The sequence below is a fragment of the Ziziphus jujuba genome, chromosome 12, assembly GCF_031755915.1.
Source record: "Ziziphus jujuba cultivar Dongzao chromosome 12, ASM3175591v1".
Classification (NCBI taxonomy): Eukaryota; Viridiplantae; Streptophyta; class Magnoliopsida; order Rosales; family Rhamnaceae; genus Ziziphus; species Ziziphus jujuba.
In genome coordinates, this window is record NC_083390.1 from 26,740,733 (window position 1) to 26,751,337 (window position 10,605).

A 10,605-nucleotide genomic window follows, 5' to 3' on the forward strand; every position below is an offset into this window, starting at 1 on the left:
GGAACTTCACAATAAGCTTATTTGGCATCCTACAAAGCATATTGAAGCTGATTTGGAGATCAATTTGGTCAAAGAATAGTCAAACTCAAATTAGTCAAAAAGCTAGTATTATAGTTTCCTAATTTTATTCTACTTTTTGTTTTAGGAAACTACCTTTACTTTTTAAGTTTTATTTATTTATTTTCTGGATAAATAAGTTTAGGAAAGTTTTTATTTTATTATTTTCATTGTAAATTAATTAATTCCTAAATTCAAAATAAAGGAATTAATTAATCCAAATTAGTTTAGGAATAGGAAAGTTTCGGCCAAGGTAGGATTCTCCATTGTGTGGCCGGTTTTTCCTAGGGTTTTTAGGGTTTATGTTGTTTCTTTCAAAGCCTATTTAAAGGCTTATTTTTCATTAATAAGATAACTTTAAACTTTGATTTGATTAAGAAAATACTTGTGAGATTAATTATCTCTTTGTTCTTTGAGAACACCTAAAACACCATTAGAGAATTGGTTGTTTTAGCTTGACTTATCAATAGGTTTTCCATCCCCTATTGTGGCGTCTACATTATACCAAGGTTTCTAACCACAGGTTGGTTAGGGGTTGAGGTCCATTCCATTAGAACTTGAACTTAATTAAAGATCCGGGCTAATATAATACGGGTTTAGGAGCAGGTCGTCCTAGGTTCGTATCATTCAATAAAAAGATTCATTTTCTACATAAAAAATAGGAGGTAGAATCAATAAAGATTTCCTTTTCGATTCATCCCTGGAGTTGAATACCTCATTCAAGAATTGTTTTTTATCCAATCTATAAGAATCAATAGAAAAGGTAAATCCCTTATGATACACCATATCCGGCTCAGTCGTTGATAGAGTGAATAGATCTTCCATTTCTTGAACTTCTAATTCAAAATTGTGGTATAACGTGTATCCCCCCCTGTTTCGGTCACGGAATAGATGAAATAAATCAAAAAATGGACTTTTGTTGAAGGATGAAATCTTATTGGAATTATCTAATTCATCCTACGGAACCATATCACATCCCAGATCCGATGAAATAGGATGAATTGAGATGATATTTTGTAAATACATAATTATCTTGAATATATTAACTATTTCATTATTTTCCAAATGCCTGTAAAGGACAAAAGAAACATCTTGTTCTTTCTTTAACAATTTATGATCTCTAGTGGACCTCTCCGTAGGATTCGAACCCAGATGAAGTTCTGACCATCTATCAAAGAAAAAAGAACGAATGGATCTTGTAGGATTCCTAAGAAATTCTTTGATTTCTTCTGGAAGAAAATGATTATTCATCTGCTTCTCACGTTCTGTGAATATCTGGGACATTGAGGAATATCCCAAAAGGCATTTAGGGAATCGATCTGATTCTATCTCTGTTCGTTCCGTTTGAAGAAAGGAAGGATCCCAAAGAATTGATCTTTATTTTAGTTGTTGAATCTCTCTTTGATTGATCAATGTGTGATATTCTGAATCCTCACTACTAATGGAATCAAAATGATCTCTGGATCGATCGGAAGATCCTTTCAATTGGCTAGAATCCATTACTTAAACAAAATTGGATCTTGTGGAATCATATTGAATATTTGACAATACATTCCGTACTTTGCTAAAAAATCGATCCTTGTTTACCAACCACTCGGTGTCTAACCAAATCCAACTCTCTCTCGATATGTTCCTCAAAAAATCCGATTCGTGCGGATTCCTCCCCTAATTAAAGAACAGATCTTGGTGGAATTGCCACATATGAAATTGAGCACAATTTTGCAAAGAAATAGCTCACTTATTTCTCAAGAAGAGATGGGAAACATGCTCAATATCATTTGATTGAATAGTTGACCCAACTCCTTGTTCTTTGAAGAAACCCTCCGCTTCAATTGGTATTTTTTCATGAAAAGCAAACATGAGATAACAAATCCAGTCTTTCATTAAGATTTTGAATAGCTATCCCGAATTCAAGTTGATTATGTTTCACCTCTTCCTTGAAGAAAGATGATCAAACAATTCCCAATCATGGTCCTTGCGGATCGGATCATCCATAGAATATACAAAAGAAACTCCTGATATTTGATATCTTTCTCTTTGAATGAGATCTCAATTCCAACGATGATTTTATTGGATATCTTACAACTAGAATCCCTTTTTTTTCTAATCCAGTTCCTCAACCACCGCGAACCCTGGTTAGATTTAGGCATGATACACTTTTTAGTTGTTGGGAGAACCCAAGTACTCTCTTTCGAATCTAGGAAACAGCTCTCAGAGATCTTTTTTCCTTTTTGGGAAGATATAAGAGCGAAACAATCAACCTATTGATATTGGAAGACTCAAAATATTCTTCTAATGTATCATTTCTGGGTCCAATGAAATTCATAGGTATAGGTAGAAAGCCTGTCAAATAGAGATTTTTTCTTTCGACCATCTTTCGATTGTTAATATGATATATAAGGTCCGCTACTACAAATAGTACTACACCCTTGATTGTGAAATATCGATTGGTTGTTGAACGCTATAAATGTGAATTGCGTGAAAGTAGGATGCTCTAAATTTGGGAGACGAAGAGTTTTATAAAATGTTCTTGATGGAAAAATGTAAATGAAAGATCCCGCTTAATTGAATTGGGTCCATGAATCTAAGAAATAGTGAGAGTTCTTGATCTCTCTCAATATCTCTCTTAATTTGAAAATCCAGGATTTGAATTGATGTCCTTTCATTGAGTCCTCCTAAATTGCATTGATTTATCATAAAGATTTCATTTGAATTGGAATTTGGTTATTCACCATGTACGAGGATCCCCGCTAAGCATCCATGGCTGAATGGTTAAAGTGCCCAACTCATAATTGGTGAATTCGTAGGTTCAATTCCTACTGGATGCATGCTAATGGGACACTCGGATAAAATAAGTCTATTGGAATTGGCTCTATATCAATGGAATCTCATTATCCATACATAACAAATTGGTGTGGTATATTCATATCATAACATATGAATAGTAAGAACTAGCATTCCTTTTCAGACTAGAACTCATAGGGAAGAAAATAGATTTATGGATAGAATCAAATATGCAGTATTTACAGGCAAAAGTGTTCGGTTATTGTTGAAAAATCAATATACTTCTAATGTCGAATCAGGATCAACTAGGACAGAAATAAAGCATTAGGTTGAACTCTTTTTTGGTGTCAAGGTAATGGCTATGAATAGTCATCGACTCTCGGAAAAGGGTAGAAGAATGGGACCTACTATGGGACATACAATGCATTACAGACGTATGATCATTACGCTTCAACCGGGTTATTCTATTCCACCTGGTAGAAAGAAAACAACTTAAATCAAAATACTTAATAGCATGACAATACATTTATACAAAACTTCTACCCTTAGCACAAGCAAAGAAGCCGTAGAAAGTCAAGTGAAATCCAATCCATGAAATAATTTGATCCATGGGCAGCATCGCTGTGGTAAATGTCGTAATTCCAGAGGAATCATTACCCCATGGCATAGAGGGGGTGGTCATAAGCATCTATACCGTAAAATCGATTTTCGATGGAATGAAAAAGACACATATGGTAGAATCTTAACTCTAGAATACTATCCTAATCGAAATGCATACGTTTGTCTCATACACTATGGGGATGGTTAGAAAAGATATATTTTACATCGCAGCGGGGCTATAATTGGAGATACCATTGTTTCTGGTACAGAAGTTCCTATAAAAATGGGAAATGCCCTACCTTTGAGTGAAGTTTGAACTATCGCTTTACGTAATTGGAAGTAACCAATTAGGTTTATGACGAAACCTAGAAATTGATCATTGATCCAATTTGAATACCTCTACAGGATAAACCTCAATAGAAAGCTAATGAGTCATGGCACCAAGTGATTGAGTTCAGTAGTTCCTCATATAAAATTATTGACTCTAAAGATATAGCAATATGGAGAAGACAAAATTGTTACAAGCACCGACAAAACCAGAAGCGCCACTTGTTTCAAAGAGAGGAGGACGGGTTATTCACATTTCATTTGATGGTCAGAGATGAATTGAAAGCTAAGCATTGGTAATTCTAAGGATTACCAAGGAGAAAAATAGAGATGTCTCCTATATTACCCATAATATGTTGAAGTATCGATGTAATTTCATAGAGTCATTCGGTATGAATGCTACATAAAGAACATAAGCCAGATGAAGGAACAGGAAGACCTAGGATGTAGAAGATCATAACATGAGTGATTCCATAGATTTTGATTCCTATATATCCACTCATGTGGTACTTCATTATATGATATATATAAGAATTATACGATATATATAAGATCCATCTGTATAGATATCATCATCTACATCCAGAAAGCTGTATGCTTCGGAAGAAGCTTGTACAGTTTGGGAAGGGGTTTTGATTGATCAAAAAGAAGAATCTACTTCAACCGATATGCCCTTAGGCACAACCATACATAACATAGAAATCACACTTGGAAAGGGACGACAATTAGCTAGAGCAGCAGATGCTGTAGTGAAACTAATTGCAAAATAGGGGAAATTGGCCACATTAAAATTACCTTATTGGGAGGTCCATTTGACACCCAAAAACTGCTCAGCAATAGTCGGACAAGTGGGAAATGTTGGGGTGAACTAGAAAAGTTTAGGTAGAGCCGGATCAAAATGTTGGCTAGGTCAGCATCCTGTAGTAAGAAGAGTAGTTATGAACCCTATAGACCATCCCCATGGGATGGTGAAGGGAGGGCCCCAATTGGTAGAAAAAAACCCGCAACCCCTTGGGGTTATCTTGCACTTGGAAGAAGAAGTGGAAAAAGGAATAAATATAGTGATAGTTTTATTCTTCATCACCGTAGTAAATAGAATTTGTTTCTTTGTCTTTACAAAATAAAAATAAAAATAGGAGTAATTAATTGTGACATGTTCACTTAAAAAAAAAAAAATCCTTTTGTAGTGAATCATTTATTAAGAAAAATAAATATGCTTAACACAAAAGCAGAAAAATAAATAATAGTCACTTGGTCCCAAGCATCTACAATTATACCGACAATGATCGGGCATAGTATTTCTATCCGAAATGGAAAGGAGTATTTGCCAATTTATATAACAGATCGTATGGTAGGACATAAATTGGGAGAACTTTCACCTACTCTAAGTTCCGAGGACATGCAAAAATTGATAATAGATCTCGTCGTTAATAATTTTTTAATAAATACAAAAAGTGAATATAGATACTTATTGTTCATTAGTGAGAGGTAAACCTTATGAGAAAGAAGAAAAAGATGGACCGATATATAGAAGAATACGCTCTAAGTGAATTTATAGATATGTCTGCTCATAAAGTGCAAAGAGTAATTGATCCGATTCGTGGGCATTCTTATGAAGAAACACTTCCGATACTCAAACTCATGCCCTTTCAAGCATGTTCTCCCATTTTAAAATTGGTTTCTTCTGTAGCAGCAAATGCTAATCACAATAGAGGTTTCACCAAAGCAAAGTTAAAAATTAGTAAAGCGTAAGTCAACGAAGGCATTACTATGAAAACATTAAAACCTCGAGCTCAAGGATGAGGTTATCCAACGAAAATACCCACTTGTTATATAATTATTGTACTGAAACATACAGCTGTACATTATTATACAGACTATTTAAAGAAAAAATTGTCTTTGAAGAATTTTGAGGTTAAAAAAAGAACATGGATGAATAAAAAAAAAGAAGTACATCGATATGACCTGTCATGATCTGTATAGTAGCGGGGGATTATGGGACAAAAAATAAATCTACTTGGTTTTAGACTTGGCGCAACCTAAGGTCATCATTCTCTTTGGTTTGTACAACCAAAAAATTATTCAGAGGATCTACAAGAAGATCAAAAAATACGAAACTGTATCAAGAATTATGTACAAAAAAAATATGAAAATATCTTCTAGTGTCGAGGGAATTTCATGTATAGAAATTCATTTTAGAAATTCAAAAATGAATCGATTTGATTGAAGTCATAATCTATATGGGATTCCCAAAGTTATTAATAGAACTTAGAAGAATCGAATAATTACAGATGACTGTACAAAAAGAACTTAATTGTGTGAACCAAAAACTCAACATTGCTATTACAAGAATTCAATACCCTTACAAAAACCCTAATATTCTTATGGAATTTATAGCGGGGCAATTAAAAAATATAGTATCAACAGAAAAGGAATTGCACGTGTCGAATGGATCAGAAATCTTTTTTGCATAAACAAAAAAATAAAAAATAAAAAATAATAATCTGATTCTGAGCTGTAAAGAAAAAATAAAATATGCAAATAAATGGAAGGATGAGAGAAAGAACAAAAAAAAAATATATCAATGATATATGATTCCAATATGTAAGGTTTATGATTCATCTCATAATGAGGAATGCAATGAAGCATTAATACCGATTGGTCTATAATTATACAAAGCTTTTCATATAAAAAGAATCAAGAGCCCTGAGCCAATAAATACTAAGAGGATTGACTCGAGAACAAATCAAATTCCGTTAGGGGCTCCGTTGTCGAAGTCAGACTTAACCATTAATCGAGAAGCGATGGGAACAATAGAACCTGTGAATACATAAGATTATATTGAAAACGAATCTTAATGATTCATCGGGTAGGATGGTGGAACGAACCATAAACAAATTCAGTTATTCTAAAAGGTCCTGCCATAAACTAATCCTACAACTGAATATTGAAAGAGTAAATATCTGCCTGCGAAAATTTTGATTTTATTGGATTTCTAAATATTAGCCGATCTAATATGATAATAAAAAGCAAAACAAAATAAAGATTCGTTATAAGCTTATAACAAAATGACTTTATCTATACTATTATCTCTAAATAAAAATTATTTATAAATCGAATCCATGTTTAGTTATATATCAAAACAAGATATACAAATTTCTAATAGATTAGATGAAATTTCAAAAAATCTCATGAATCAATATATTTTTTTAGTATATTATTCATTAAATACATAAATATAAATACATAGATATTATTTTTTAATCGTTTCAGTTGCAAAGAGCTAGATGAGAAGAAACTCTCATGTCCAGTTCTGTAGCAGAGATGGAATTAATAAACAACCATCAATTATAATCCCAAAAGAACCAGATTCTGTAAACATCATGGAGGAAGAATGAAAGGAATATCTTATCGAGGTAATCATATTTGCTTCGATAGATATGCTCTTCAAGTGCTTGAACCTGCCTGGATCACATCTCGACAAATTGAAGCCTGTCGACGAGCAATGACACAAAATGTCCACCACGATGGGGAAGTATGGGTACATATATTTCCAGATAAACCAGTTACAATAAGACATATAGAAACTAGTATGGGCTCAGGGAAAGGATCTGATGTGATTCCGCCTAAGCCCGCTCAACTGATAACCCACTAGGGTGCTCACCCGACACAGATAAAGACCGGGCCAATCATAAGAGCTCAAATTACGAGATTTAAAGACAACCTGGGAGCATTTATACAGGGGGTAATCAATTCTCAACAGAGCTTGTCCATACTAGAAGATACAAAGCCTATCCTACGCATCCAAGTGGTGGAAACCGATACGGACCCAGGTAGCGATTTTAGTGCAAATATGGACACCGAGCAGCATGAAATGGTTCCAACTCTTTATGGATTCAATACATATGTCTAAGAGGATATGGGATCAAGTCAAGCCAGCTTCAAAGGCATTCAAAAAGGGGTTGTACGAACAGCTTCAAATTTGGCCTGTTTTTACTGTATTTTGTGCTGGCTTTATTGTATTTTGCTGAGTTGGCTTTTCCTCTTTCTTCCAAGAAAGGGAAACATGTGGGACTTCATGATAAGCTTATTTGGCATCCTAAAAAGCATATTGAAGCTGATTTGGAGCTCAAATTGGTCAAAGATTGGTCAAAGTCAACTCAGTCAAAAAGCTAGTATTTTAGTTTCCTAATTTGATTCTACTTTTTGTTTTAGGAAATTACCATTACCTTTTAGTTTTTATTTTATTTATTTTCTAGAAAAATAAGTTTAGAAAAGTTATTATTTTATAATTTTCATTGTAAATTAAATAATTCCTAATTCAAAATAAAGGAATTAGTTAATCCAAATTAGATTAGGAAAGGAATGAGAATTTCGGCCACCATAGGAAACTACTTTGTATGGCCGGTTTTCCCTTTGTTTTTAGGGTTTTATGATACGAACCTAGGACGACCTGCTCCTAAACCCGTATTATATTAGTCCGAATCTTAATTAAGTTCAAGTTCTAATGGAATTGACCTCAACCCCTAACCAACCTATGGTTAGAAACCTTGGTATAATGTAGACGCCACAATAGGGGATGGAAAACCTATTCATAAGTCAAGCTAAAACAACCAATTCTCTAATGGTGTTTTAGGTGTTCTCAAAGAACAAAGAGATAATTAATCTCACAAGTATTTTCTCAATCAAATCAAAGTTGTATTCATATTAAAAAATAAGTATTTAAATAGGCTACAAAGCCACGAAATAAAACCCTAAAAATAAAGAAAACCGGCCACCACACATAAAGAAACCTAGTTGGCCGAAACTATACTTCCTTTCCTAATCTAAGTTTGATTAATTAATTCCTTTATATTAAATTAGGAATTAATTAATTTACAATGTAAAAATAAAATAAAAACCTTCCTAAAGTTATTTTTCCAGAAAATAAATAAATAAAAACCAAAAAGTAATGGTAGTTTCCTAAAACAAAAAGTAAAAACAAATTAGGAAACTAAAAATGCTAGCATTTTGATCAAGTTGACTTTGATCAATCTTTGACCTCTTTGAGCTCCAAATCAACTTCTAGGTGCTTTTTAGGATGCCAAATAAGCTGAATATGAATTCCCACATGTTAGCCATGCTTGGAAAAATAAGAAAAGGCTAATATAGTAAAATATAGTAAAGTTAGAAAGCAATACAGCAAATTCGGCCAAATTGTTGATGCTGTCCGTACAAGCCCTTTTTGATTGCATTTGAGGCTTCTTTAACTTGATTCCATGACATATTAGGCATATGTATTGAACCCATAAAGCATTTGAACCATTTTATGCTTCCCGGACTCAAAAAATGTACCAAAACCATCACCCGGGTCCGTATTGGCTTCCACCACTTGGATGCTTAGAATAGGCTTTGTATCTTCAAGTATGGACAAGCTCTGTTGAGATTGATTACCTCCTGTATAAATACTCCCAGGTTGTCCTTAAATCTCTTAATTTGAGCTCTTGTGATTGGCCTAGTCTTCATCTGTGTCGAGTCAGCACCCTAGCGGGTTATCGATGGAGCGGGCTCGGGCGGAATCACATCAATTTGTTTCATGACTTTGTAGCCTATTTAAAGGCTTGTTTTTGAATTAGAATAAAGCTTGAATTTTATACAAAAAATTATTTGTGAGATTGAATTCTCTCTGTTCTTTTGAATGCCTAAAACACCATTAGTGAATGAGTGTTTTAGTTTTGACTTATCAATAGGACTTCCATCACCTATTGTGGCGTCTTCACTATATACCAAGGTTTCTAATCATAGGTTGGTTAGGGGTCAAGGTGATCATTAGACTCTGAACATAATTAGATCCGGGCTAATATAATACGGGTTTAGGAGCAGGTCGTCCTAGGTTCGTATCATTTGGTATTAGAGACTGGTTTTGTTCAGGTTTGATCTATCTTTATTTTCTTTATTTGTTTTTATGTTATTCTACAATTTTAGCATTAGGTTAAGGTTCCATCCATCCCATACACGTTCTTCATCTTAAAAAAAATAAATAAAAAAATTCATTCCTAGTTGAATTAGGATTTCCTTGTTTTATCGTATTTTTGTTTCCTAGTTTGTTGGTTGTTTTTCATCATTGTTCTTGTTAATTTTGGTTTTTATTGATTTTTATTTGCTGTTTTTGTCTTCAATATTTGCATTCATATATTAAAATAAAAAATAAAAAATTCAAACAGATATTAAAAAAAAAAAAATCGCACAATTTGAATTTTTCATTGGGAGATCACGGGTTTGGTGTTGTTTTGGAGTTGGAATTGCGATTTTGGTAATTATTCTTGCTACTGCAGTTGTTTATGTTCTGTGAGTGGAAAAAAAAAATAAATAAAGAAGACGTAAAGCCGAATAAAAAGAAAAATTTTGTGTTTGTTGAATTTGGTGTTGAAATTTAAGTTTTGGAATTTGTTTGATTTGGAGATTTGATTTGTGATATTTTGAATTTCTGGAGAATTATTTTGTTGGATATTTGAATTTTGGGTGCTAAATTATTTGGATTAAAATTAGTTAAAGGATTTGATACAAAACTTGAATTACAAGAACAACAACCAACACTTTTCTATATTTTTGTTCTCTTTGATTCTTGTTTGTATTTGAATTTCTTTTTCTAGAATTTTATTCTTGAACTCATAATCTATTACCATCTGGTCCAGTTCTTCAAAATTCCAAATTTTTCTCATTAATTTGCTTTATTTTACCTAGAAAAGCCGAAACTAGGTTTTGTTGAATTCTTCGTTATTGCCTAATTTTAGCTACCGTTTTTTTGATAAGTTTAATTAAAACATACTTGTGATCTAATTGTTGTGTTGTGGGTGC

At 33.2% G+C, this 10,605-nt stretch overlaps 1 non-coding gene across 1 annotated transcript; it reads left to right on the forward strand.

Moving 5' to 3' along the window:
- Positions 1 to 2,811: 2,811 nt before the first annotated feature.
- TRNAM-CAU (transfer RNA methionine (anticodon CAU)) lies at positions 2,812 to 2,885 on the forward strand. The gene has a single exon. It is a non-coding gene; the product is annotated as a tRNA-Met (tRNA).
- Positions 2,886 to 10,605: the final 7,720 nt, after the last annotated feature.